Below are 10,916 nucleotides of genomic sequence, written 5' to 3' on the forward strand. Positions count from 1 at the left end.
TAGATTGGAATATTGGATCCCTTGTGCACACATGAAGGTTAGTATGTATTTGACCGGTGTGCTGATTGCGCAATTTGTGATTTACCTTTGCAGGTAGTATGTGTAGCCCATCAAGGAGCCAAGACTTTAATTGGCACGCAAGGTAATACTAGGAGGTTATTATTACCCCCGTTGGCCCGCATAAGGTCAAGCGTGCCAGCAATTCGCATGTTGCCATATAAACCAGCCTCTTACAAAGTGACCTTGGACATACCTTTTGCAAGGTGATAGATTTAGTGGGACCCAAAGTTTGGTTGTTTTGTGCGTAGTATGGGATGGAACACATTATGGTGGCAGTTGCAAACCCTAATGCGTATGGTCAACTAGAAAACAACAATCAAACCATCTTAGATTGCATTAAAAAAAACAAGGTAGAATATGCGGGCTCTACTTGGTACGAAGAGTTACCATCTATCTTATAGGCGTATAGGACTATCCTTCAAAGAGCCATTGGCAAGACGCCCTTTTCTATGACATGCGATTGCGAGGCGATGATGTTTGTATAAGCCGTGATATCCCCCCCGCCCCTGCCCCCGCCCCCGAGAGGGCCATGCAAGGGCGACTAAAGGGGTCATGATTTGCTAGGGAGTGGTAGAGGAGGCATGGTGGCCCAATGAGGGGGGTAAAAGATACACGGTGGCCCAATTGGGGGGGTGGGGGGCAAGGGATGAATACGAGCCCATTGGGAATGGAGGGGGTACGAGCTGCCGTGGAGGGCGGAACTACTCTCGGCTGCCCACCGCCTAGCCAGCGGGGAGTAAGCACTCTTGTTCCACTAGTTGGGCTCAAAATCGGACTCAAACTTGAGTTCGAGCATGAACTCGAGCAGCTCGAAAATTGCTGAGCTCGAGCTCGAGCATCAATTCTCGAGCTCGAACTCGAATCGAGCCTTTCTTAACGAGCTCGAGCTTAAGCCACCTTAAGTTCGAGCTCGACTCGGCTCGTTTACACCCCTAATCTACCCTATAGTTATATTTGGGAGTTGTCATTTGCCTCTAAAAAATTACACCCTATCCAACCGCGGATCTCAGAGTTTGTGGCTGAAATTTTTTGATTTAAAATTTGATTGATGTTCTCAAACAAAAATTTTTGATTGATTTTTTTTCAATCGACCTCACTTTTTAAAAAATTTACAACTTTACCATTATGTTTGTTTTCTTCCCCTTCCCAATTTCCTATTGGCTTCTTCTTTCTCCAACTATTCTATCCCTCAATCCCATATCATTATCAACCTCCATATCGCCATTATTTAGGGAAAAAATTAACAACCACTCCATCTCTTCTTTTTATCTCATATGCTCACAGGAGCTCTCTATCTCTCAGTGATAGCAAGTTGTAGAGTTTCGTTGATTGGTTAGGATTCTTCAATGGAAGTAGCAAATGGGTCGGGCTCAGAATCTCCGTCCAAGGAATCCAAGAGATGCACTCCTTGGATATCCTTTTTCCGGCTGTGTTAAGATTATAACCATTTCCTCCATCAGAATCACATAAAACCTAGAAAGACGCTACATTTGCATGCTTTTCACCGAGAAGAGAGAGAGAGAAACTGAAACAATGGGAAGCTATAGTGAAGCAGAGAAATCAGTGCAGAAGGAAAAGAAGAAGCTCTTGGCCTGGCCCTCGCCCCTATGCCAAACCCCTTGATGGTCTCATTTAGTTATGATATTGTTTAATCCAACCCTCAATGTTTGGACTAATTAAGTTCATGAATATGAGATTATTGATATATATATCTATCTTCTACTATACTAATAAGAATCGAAAAATAAAAAACTTATAATAAGTAGAAAAAAATGACAGTTAAATTATTAAATCAAATGAATGGTTCAAATTTTTATTTTTCCTTGAGATTTTTTAATTTATCCTTAATTATTAACTTACTCATTCATTTCAATAAAAATGTCATAGATTCGAACCTCATTCCAATCAAATTTAACATAATTAAGTTCTCCACTTTATTTTACTCTTATTAAATTAAAAATAAATGAGTAGCTACTACAAAAAATGATATATATGCATTTCTTTAATTTAGAATTATGTGTCTACAATGTCTTTATTTAAAAATATTATTCATTATCAATAAATTAAATATGCGAAATAATTTCATTATATTAGCTATATTGCCTTTATTTTCTCCAATGTAAATATTCTTTACATTCAAATTCGATATTCATTACATTGTTTATTGTCTTCTTTTTACACTATCTTATAATTAAATATTAAAGTTATAATACAAAATAATGTTATATATTTATTTAGCAAGTATTTTATTAATACCATGAAAAAATGTTTTTTTTTAAAAAAAAATTGTTTGAAACCAATCATATTAACTATTGGGAGGATTTGTTGACAAAGAGAATATTCAAATAACCCAACAAATTGAAGTAGGAAACTACCTCGTAATATTTTTAGACTACATCATATTTGAAATGTTTAAATTTTTACTACTTTATTTGATCTTCATGACTTCATCCACAATAACTCATTCAACAATAATGGTTGAACCAAATGAACCCCGAGCATAACACATAAATGATTGATATGCTTTTATATTGATAATAATATGTAAATGTTCATTATATCATTAACTTACGTAGCTATACTTAAAAACTCATTATTAAAACTGTCAACTTAGGGCAATAGAACATCGTAACACGCATGATGTATTGAAAAGATGCCGAGACTACAACAATGTTGCAATCAATTTGGCAAACCTAGAAAATGAAGAAATTTCCAAATAACCACCGTTGATTCATTTCATTTATCCTGTATGTAAAATACTTATGGTGCATTCATTAAATATATATATATTAGAACTAATATAAATTTACAATTAATTTCATCTTCTAGGCTCAACCTGCTTTGATTAATGGTAAAATCAACATAAACCTTCACAACAAAAATACTTGGTATATAAAATGTAGTCACTATTTAAAAGAAATTTATGCACAAAGTCGAAAACAATTTAATTTGAAGATTAATATCAATTCAATAAAAAAAAAAAAATTTAAAACAAAACACACACACACACAAAATCAAGTACTCCACTCATTCATACTAATTCTAAAAATATGAACTTGAAAATGAACATGTGCAAAATGGATGTGAAACTGGATACGCTGCAACATCAATATTCGAACTACCTGCAGAGTTATTGTTGTTACTATCATGTAAACAAGCTAAGTTATGAAAATAGAACAAGAGGTACTACTCATGAACCTTATACAAATATATAATAAATATTAATATTTTATTCAATACTTCCATATGAAACATGTAAGAGAAAAACTACCACTGTACAACAGGCGCTTGCAAGATCAAGAGTTCATAGTACAACTAAGATCTCAGTCATATACACAACAAGGAAAATCCACAGATTCCTACACCATAATCTCATTGCATGACGTTGTCATTTATGCTACCTACAGTAGCCCAATTGCAAATAACACACTACCAACGTAACAAAAAGGAAGATGACAAATAGTGAATATGAAGATAATGCCAATGTTACTCAAAAGAGAATTAAAAATACTTAGAAAAATTCAAACCAAAAGTAGTATTTATTTAGATTATCATTTTTAGACCAACTATTTAAACTATAGATTTTATAAAGTTGCAAAAAAAAAAAAAAAAAAAAACCAATGGTATAGCTCAAGTAGCAAGTGAACTCTCTTTGTGGGAAAGAATTCCGGGAGAACCTAGGTTTGAATCCCACAAGTGACGATTCCCCATGAGCCAGCTCCCGTGCCTCCCGGAGAACCTACCTACGAAAGGTTAATGGTGGAAAATTCTGGGTAGGTTGCAAATACGAGTCGAATAGCACTCTCTCCTTAAAACCTTATAGGTTTAGGTTGCCTGCAGATGCATGCTCATTTTGAGATACCAATGTGGGACAAAGTTACTTTAAGCTTTTTCCACATTCAAATTCCATCTCAAATGGGTCTACTTTGAAAATCAATTTCTCAACCCATTATCCATTTTGAGCGTACAATATATTACTCTTCTTCTAACTACGAAGAACCTGAATCTACTTTAACCCGACCCAAATCGGAAGTGGACCCCACATATATTTGTACCCCAAAATGACCACTTAAAATGTCGTTTTATGCTATATTTTCAACACATCTCTTATATAATCTTACATTGGTATGCTTTTAAATATTTATTTAAATAATATAAACATTGGGCATTAATCCATTCGCGCAATGCACGTGTAAAACTAGTGTATCAATAAAGGATATAAACATCATTGTATAGAATACTAGTTAGGTTTACCATGCTCCTTATCCATGAAGAATGAATGAGATGCTTGTTAAATTGGTAGGTTGTCTTGAATGTAAGATTTAGTGGGAATTATGGTAAACAGTATAAACTAAATTATGCATATTAACAAGACTAGTATTTTCACCCATGAGATTCACGATCATTTTGTTAGAGCATAATTTAAAAAATATTAAATGCTCAAAACATACTAAATAAAAATAATAATATTTTTTCACATTTAATAGAAATACAATTTGTTAGGAACATTTTGTAATAGATTTTGATGATACCAAATTTAGGAATTTAGAGTTTAGACTCCTCCAATTCTTTTATTTCTTAGACTTAATTAGTTAGTCTGCTCAACATTCGGATTGTAATTGAGTGGTTACCCGAGTGATTCAAATGTAACATCTGAGCGAACACTTGAAGACAGTCTCAATAACGAATCATAGAGTAACTCGAGTGGTTAACTCTCAGAAGGACAATGAGCTTAGACCAACCCGAGGGGTTATCTCTCAACAGCTCAATTGCTCAAGGAAAGCAACCCGAGTGGTTATCTCTAGACCAAGATGAAGACTGAAGACAGAAGCTTTGAAGAGCAAAGACTTTCAAGAGGTCAATTGCAAAGACCGAATAGTGGAAGGGTTGGCCTCTTGTGAATTATCAAGACCGAGTGATAAGAAAGATCATCCAAGGAGTTAAGGGACGATTGATAAAGACAACCATCGTATCCGAGATGACCTAAGGTTCGAGGTGTTAATTTAATTAACATTTCTAAAAGACTCCTACAAATATTATTCAAGCTCAAAAGTAAGCTCAAACTCTATCTGAGTATGGAAGAGTTTGAAACCTTAAAAGGTGATAGATATGGGAAGTCAGAGGAATATTTTTCGGGGTTGGTCCCTCATTAAATGCAAAGCATGTGTCAGCCGCTTTTTGAGGATTCAATGACTATAAAGTTTGACAACTCACCTACTCTCTGGATTATCTGTAGGTTTCTACACGCTAGTCCATGAGCTTTTTGAAATGGTTTTCCCTCCAACTGAATTATTTTCTCCTACCTATAAATACCCTCTTCACTCACTGAAGAAGGTGCTAGTCATATTCAAATTCTAGTGTGAGAAAGCTTGTGAAAATTTCTAAATTCTAGCGACCAGTGATCTAGCAAAAGAGAGACAAAGCTTCAAAGTTTACATCTAGTATTCAGGGAGTCTTGTGCTGCTTCAAGTACAATAATCAATATATAGTTAAGCCAAGATGTCGAGTTGGAGAAAAAATAAAATATATTTCTTCAACCTTTGTAAACTCTACTCGGATAAGTAGAAAGAGGCGGAGTAAACTTTGTAGGTAGTACTGTCAAAGCGGGCTGGCCCGCCCCACCGCGAGCCTATTTCTTGGCGGGTTTTTGCGGGCCGGCCCCCGCGAGCCAGGGTTCATGCAACCCTAGCCCGCCCCACGCGGGTTGGCGGGCCCAGCTTTTTTTTTTTTTTTTTTTTTACTTCAAAGTTCAAAAATTTAAGCAAAGTCTAGTAGTCTACAAATATTAGAGAGTGTATTATTGACCGCAAAGAAAAGAAAATTATTAGGAATCTCTCGTGGACTCGTGGAGTATATAGTAGCATAGTAATGAATAATTTAAAATAAATGAAAACATGAAGCAATATTGCATTTATTGCATATGAAATGATTTAATAGATAAATTTTAATGCTATATTATATTATATTATATATTTTTTTAATTTGGTGCTGGTGCAGATTACGTATTAATTAGAAAGATTATAACATGCGCTGGGTGGATTAGGAGTATTTAATTATTTATATAATTATATATTATATTTTTTTATTACTTGGCCCGCGGGCCGCACGGGTTGTGGGTCAATTTTGGCCCGTCCCATTAGGCTCGCATTTTCGCGGACCTGTTTTTTCATGACCCTAACCCGCCCCCTGATGGGGGCGGGTCTAGGCCAGTCTGCGGGCTTCGACCCACTTTGACGATACTATCTGTAGGAGTTGAAAAACCTGGTTGTACGTAATAACTTATCGTCAGATTTGTGTTCAAGGGGTGATCTGTTGGTGGTTTTGTACTAAGTGGTTTAGTACAATCCTTCACGCGTTGTTAAAAAGAGTGGAGTAGGCTTCAGTAATAGCCGAACCACTATAAAAACTCTCTCTCTCTACTTTATTTACTGCTTTACTTTGCATATTATTCACGTACAAACTTAAACTTTTATCCAGCAAACTTATGTGCAAAGAATATTAAAAAGGGTTAAATAATTATTTTCGTTGTGTATTCAAACTCTGAACATTTCGTTAAGCATACCTCTCGGGTAATCTCAACATTCGCAAAGAATTTTCAAAAAGTTCTGTGAGTCTATTTACTTCCCTCTAGACTCACACCCTAATCCCATCGGGTCAACACAATTACAAATTATTAAAAACTTCTTTGTAAACCACATTTTTAGTACTTCTAAAAAAATCTCTAGGTTCCCACAAATTAGAACCTTAAAGACCATTTGGATTACTTGTTATGTACAATTGGCCATGGTTAAAAACAATTATACTTTTATACCTAATTAAGTATGTTCTTTTTCACATATGGTCTTTACTTTTTTCCTTCTCCTCCATATCTAAATGAATTAATTGTAATTATACTAATATTCGTGTAATTATTAGCTTAATTAACAAAGGGGTGTTCAATCAATTAACTGAACCATTTTAACCGAAGTCTGTGTTAAAATTGATTGTCCGGAGCTGTATTATTGTCTCTGTGTTACTTCTGTGTTCCATGATTTCTTGTAAGATCATTCCACTTGGCCATGCAAGTGGCGCTTTGATGTCCTTTTCACACCCTTTTGAATTTGCCTTGTGAAGCTAGATACACCCTTTTGAATTTGCCTTGTGAAGCTAGATAAACTCATACTTCGAGTCCAGGCGACGACTGACCATTCCACTTGGTCATTGCATTGTGTTCAGGTTTATACTTAGAATTTTTTTTTTCTTTCTTGCTTGTTGGTTTGCATGTCTGTATTAAAATTGATTGTCTGGAGCTGTATTATTGGCTCTGTGTTACTTATGTTCCATGATTCCATGATTGTGTTCAGATTTACAATTTAATTTTTTTCTTTCTTGTTCGTTGGTTTGCGTGTCTGTGTTAAAATTGATTGTCTGGAGTTGTATTATTTTCTCTATGTTACTTTAGTGTTCCATGATTTCGTGTCAGATCATTCCACTTGCATTGTGGCGCTTTGATGTCTTTTTACATTCACGGACCCTTTTCAAAGATAAGTATAATTGGGATTTCTTTAGTTTTGCCAAAAGGGATATCATTTCCCCTTGGTGGATTTTCATAGAAAGATTTCTCAAGTTTAATTTTTATTCTGTGCAACTAGTTCTTGATTCTTCTGGTGCGATTGCTACACCTGAAAATGGTAAGTTTCCAATATCTCTACTTAATCTTGAAGAGATTCCCTATGGCATAAGATAAAAAGGATTGATTAGTCAACATTGATATTTTAAGCATTGACAACTTTTTCTTTCTTTAGTTCCTTCAGGTTATTGTTTTCAAAGGTGTAAAGTGTTCTGCTAGAGACTTTCCCTGATTCTGATTTATGTTTTGCAAGATATCAATTAGGTGTTTGAAATGGATTGGTTTTTTTCTCTTTTATAATGGATATATATACCATATGTGTCCTAAGAACATTTTGATGCGACAATCGCTTAGCAGCAATATGATGAACAAGCCACAGAGCTTGAAGGATTACAAGATCTGATTCAGGGTCGGTCTAATTTATAGGCTCCGGACGAAATTTGTAAGTTTCCAATATCTCTACTTAATCTTGAAGAGATTCCCTATGGCATAAGATAAAAAGGATTGATTAGTCAACATTGATATTTTAAGCATTGACAACTTTTTCTTTCTTTAGTTCCTTCAGGTTATTGTTTTCAAAGGTGTAAAGTGTTCTGCTAGAGACTTTCCTTGATTCTGATTTATGTTTTGCAAGATATCAATTAGGTGTTTGAAATGGATTGGTTTTTTTCTCTTTTATAATGGATATATATACCATATGTGTCCCAAGAACATTTTGATGCGACCATCGCTTAGCAGCAATATGATGAACAAGCCACAGCAATATGATGAACAAGCCACAGAGCTTGAAGGATTACAAGATCTGATTCAGGGTCGGTCTAATTTATAGGCTCGAGACGAATTTTTTTTTTATAAAAAAAAGGACCCCTATAAAGAGAACTAAATTTTGAATTTAATAATACTAAAAATACTAAAAAACAATGATAATATCAAATAACATGAAATTTTCTAAAATATTTTTAATCTTTTAAAAACTTTGTTGTTTTCATAAAATCTTCCTTGCTCATAAGATTTTCTTGAAATTTAGATAAATTTAAGCCAATAATTTACAATATAAATTTCCATAGCACCTCTTTTTTTTTTTTCATAGCTACTTCTTTCGAGTCAACAGGTCTTTTTCATAGCTAGAGATTTTCCCTAATTCTTATTTCTGTTTTGCAAGATATCAATTAGGCGTTTGAAATGGAATGATTTTTTCTCTTTATTTCAGGTTATGATGGATATACCATAAGTGTCCTAAATTTTTTTTCAGGTTATCATGGATATACCATATGTGTCCCAAAAAGATTTTTATGCGACAATCAAAATGCTTAAGGTTCAATGTGATGAACAAGCCACAGAGCTAGAAGGATTAAAAGATCTTATTTAGGGTCCGTCTAATTTACAGGTTTGGGACGAAATTAAAAAAAGACTCTTATAAAAAAAATTAAAATTTGAATTTAATAATACTACAAATACTAAAAAACAATGATAATGGGCTTGTTTGGTTAACAGCGGTTAGCGATTAACGGTAGCGGGTTGTGTTAGCGGTTATCAAATAGCGAATTGTATTAGCGAGTTTGACCAGCGGAATGTATTAGCGGTTTGTAAAAAGATGTTTGGTAAAATTAACTGTTTAGATTAGCGGTTAACATGTAAAATGACCAAAAGGGTGCCTTGAGCTCCCTTATAAAGTTGATAAACAACGCCCCTCATTGTTCTCTTGCCCATCCCACACCGGATGGGCAAGTGAAGAGAAGCCTGAGGCTTCTTCAGGCTTCTATTAACATAATAATAATTTTTTTTTTTAATAAAAGAGAGGGCGTTTTGGGGAAAAATAATTTTTCCCCAAAACGCTAACCAGAAAGTTTGGCATCGTTTGGCATCTCCCGATAGCACAAAACCAGAAAGTTTCAACTTTACTTCTTCCGGCAAAAGTGCGTCAAGAATCTCCCATTTCCACCCACGACCTTCCTCCCACATATCACAATTCACAAACATTCGCATACAGAACGGGGAGGCTTACAGGCTTCTGAATGTATTTGTAAAGAGGGTCTCCGAACTTGTCCATCCAAAACTTGGTCTGAGCGCCACTCCGAACCAAACGTACCGTGCCCGCCTCCACCAAATGGTTAGCGGCCAATATACCCTTCCAAGCGTTCGAACAACGTGAATACCCAACACTTTGTGGTCGGATAATCCCTCCCTCCGTGTATTTCAACTTAAGTAGCTTTGCCCAAAGACTATTACTCTCATGTTGTAATCTCCAACCGAGTTTGGCCATAAAAGCCAAATTTGTTTGCTGTAACCTTCGAATACCTAGCCCCCCTTCCTCCTTCGGTCGAGCAATTGTATCCCATCGCACCAGATGTAACTTGGTAGTACTATTTTCCGAACCTGCACCTCCCCAAATGAACCGTCGAATCTTCTTTTCAAGCTCCATACACATCCCCTTTGGCAACATAGCAGTCTAGCATATATTGGAATAGCGTTAAGAACCGATTTAGCTAGCGTGACCCGCCCTGCAACTGACAGCACCCTGGTTTTCCATCCGTCCAAACGACCATTAATTCTGTCTAACAGAGCCTTGAAATTCTGCTGTGTCACCCTTCCGTGCGTAGACTGAACACCCATATACTTACCCAGGTCCTGTGTGCATTCAAACCCTAGGCGAGTAGCAATGGACGTCGCAACATTAGAATCAACATTTTTCGAAAAAAAAAACTTGCGATTTCGCTTGACTTCTTTTTTGCCCAGAGGCATCACAAAAATGTTTAAGCGTGTTACGGATGACATCCACTTGCTCTATGGTCGCCTCTGAAAATAAAACCAGATCGTCTGCAAAACAGAGGTGCGATAGAGGAGGACAACCCAGCGTCATGCGAATCCCCTTCCATTCCCCGGACTCCACTTTATGCGAGATAGATTGGCTCAGCTTTTCCATACAAAGAACAAAAATTGCCAGAGACATAGAGTCCCCTTGACGGATTCCTCGACGTGGTGAAAACGGAGGCAGCCGCTCCCCACCCCAAGAGATAGACATACGGGGAGTTCGGATACAGTGCATCATAAGATCAATCCAATTACTACTGAAACCAACTTCGAGCAGTGTGGCATTGATAAAGTCCCAGGCTAAACGATCGTAAGCTTTCTCGAAATCCAGTTTAATCGCCATAAAACCTTTCTGCCCTCTCTTCCTATGCATCATATGCATAACTTCTTGGTACAACTCAACTCATTAGTCCCCCCCCCCCCCCCCCCCCCCCCC

This window comes from Ipomoea triloba, chromosome 6, assembly GCF_003576645.1.
Source record: "Ipomoea triloba cultivar NCNSP0323 chromosome 6, ASM357664v1".
NCBI lineage: Eukaryota > Viridiplantae > Streptophyta > Magnoliopsida > Solanales > Convolvulaceae > Ipomoea > Ipomoea triloba.